Below are 2,749 nucleotides of genomic sequence, written 5' to 3'. Positions count from 1 at the left end.
GCAACTAGAAACTCAACAACTAGAGACTCTGCAACTCAACAATTAGAAACTCCACAACTGGAAAATCCACAACTAGATACTCCACAACTAGAAAATCTACAACTAGAAACTCCACAACTAAAGACTCCACAACTTGAAACTCCACAAGTTTAAACTCCACAACTTGAGACTCCACAACTAGAAACTCCACAACTAGAAACTCCACAACTGGGAACTCCCCAACTAGAAACTCCGCAACTAGAAACTCCGCAACAGGAGACTCTACAACTAGAAACTCCACAACTAGAAACTCGAAAACTAGAAACTCCACAACTAGAAACTCCTCAAATAGAAACTCCACAACCAGAAACTCCACAACTAGAAACTCCGCAACTAGACACTCCGCAACTAGAGACTCCACAACTAGAAACCCCACAACTAGAAACTCCACAACTTCAAACTCTATTAAAACAGACTCGGCAACTAGAAATTCCATATCTAGAAACTCCACAACTAGAAACTGCAAAACTAGAGACTTCACAACTAGAAACTCAACAACTAGAAACTCCACAACTAAAAACTCCACAACTGGAAACTCCACAACTTGAGACTCCGCAACTTGAAAATTCACAACTAGAAACTCCGCTATTAAAAACTCCGCAACTAGAAACTCCGCAACTAAAAACTCCACAACTTAAAACTCCACAACTAGATACTCCACAACTGGAAACTCCACAACTAGATACTTCACAACGGGAAACTCAACAACTAGATACTCCACAACTGGAAACTCCACAACTAGAAACTCCACAACTAGAGACTCCACAACTCGAAACTCCACAACTAGAAACTCCACGACTAGAAACTGCACAACCAGAAACTCCGCAACTCCACAACTAGAAACTCCACAACTGGAAACTCCACAACTAGATACTCTGCAACTAGAAACTCCACAACTAGAGACTCCACAACTTGAAACTCCACAACTTTAAGCTCCACAACTTGAGACTCCACAACTAGAAACTGCGCAACTTGAAACTCCGCAGCTTGAGACTCCGCAACTGGAAATTCCACAACTATGGACTCCGCCACTAGAAACTCCACAGCTAGAAACTCCACAACTGGAAACTCCACTACAAGATACTCCACAACTGGAAACTCGGCAACTAGAAACTCTACGACTAGTGACTCCACAACTTGAAACTCCACAACTAGAAACTCCACAACTCGAAACTCCACTACTAGATACTCCACAACTGGAAACTCGACAACTAGAAACTCCACATCTAGAGACTCCACAACTTGAAACTCCACAACTAGAGACTCTGCAACTAGAAACTCAACAACTAGAGACTGCGCAACTCAACAACTATAAACTCTACAACTGGAAAATCCACAACTAGATACTCCACAACTAGAAAATATACAACTAGAAACTCCACAACTATAGACTCCCCAACTTGAAACTCCACAAGTGTAAACTTCACAACTTGAGACTCCACAACTAGAAACTCCACAACTGAAAACTCCCCAACTAGAAACTCCGCAACTAGAAACTCCGCAACAGGAGACTCTACAACTAGAAACTCCACAACTAGAAACTCCAAAACGAGAAACTCCACAACTAGAAACTCCACAAGTTTAAAGTCCACAACTTGAGACTCCACAACTAGAAACTCCACAACTTGAAACTCCTCAACTAGAAACTCCACAACCAGAAACTCCACAACTAGAAACTCCGCAACTAGAAACTCCGCAACTAGAGACTCCACAACTAGAAACTCCACAACTAGAAACTCCACAACTACAAACTCCACAAATACAGAATCGGCAACTAGAAATTCCATATCTAGAAACTCCACAACTAGTAACTGCAAAACTAGAGACTTCACAACTAGAAACTCAACAACTAGAAACTCCACAACTAAAAACTCCACAACTGGAAACTCCACAACTTGAGACTCCGCAACTTGAAACTTCACATCTAGAAACTCTGCTATTAAAAACTCCGCAACTAGAAACTCCGCAACTAAAAACTTCACAACATAAAACTCCACAACTAGATACTCCACAACTGGAAACTCCACAACTAGATACTTCACAACTGGAAACTCCACAACTAGATACTCTGCAACTAGAAACTCCACAACTAGAGACTCCACAACTTGAAACTCCACAACTTGAAACTCCACAACTTGAGACTCCACAACTAGAAACTCCACAACTTGAAACTCCGCAGCTTGAGACTCCGCAACTAGAAACTCCACAATGGGGTACTCCGCAACTAGAAACTCCACAACTAGAAACTCCACAACTGGAAACTCCACTACTAGATACTCCACAACTAGAAAATCTACAACTAGAAACTCCACAACTATATACTCCACAACTAGAAACTCCACAACTAGAAACTTCACAACTAGAAACTCCGCAACTAGAGACTCCACAACTAGAAACTCCACAACTTGAAACTCCACAACTAGAAACTCCACAACCAGAAACTCCACAACTAGAAACTCCGCAACTAGAAACTCCACAAATAGAGACTCGGCAACTAGAAATTTCATATCTAGAAACTCCACAACGAGAAACTGTAAAACTAGACTTCACAACTAGAAACTCAACAACTAGAAACTCCACAACTAAAAACTCCACAACAATAAACTCCGCTATTAAAAACTCCGCAACTAGAAACTCCGCAACTAGAAACTCCACAACTTGAAACTCCACAACTAGATACTCCACAACTGGAAACTCCACAACTAGAAAC

The sequence above is a fragment of the Rhipicephalus microplus genome, unplaced genomic scaffold, assembly GCF_043290135.1.
Source record: "Rhipicephalus microplus isolate Deutch F79 unplaced genomic scaffold, USDA_Rmic scaffold_69, whole genome shotgun sequence".
NCBI lineage: Eukaryota > Metazoa > Arthropoda > Arachnida > Ixodida > Ixodidae > Rhipicephalus > Rhipicephalus microplus.
This window is presented reverse-complemented; position numbering follows the sequence as displayed.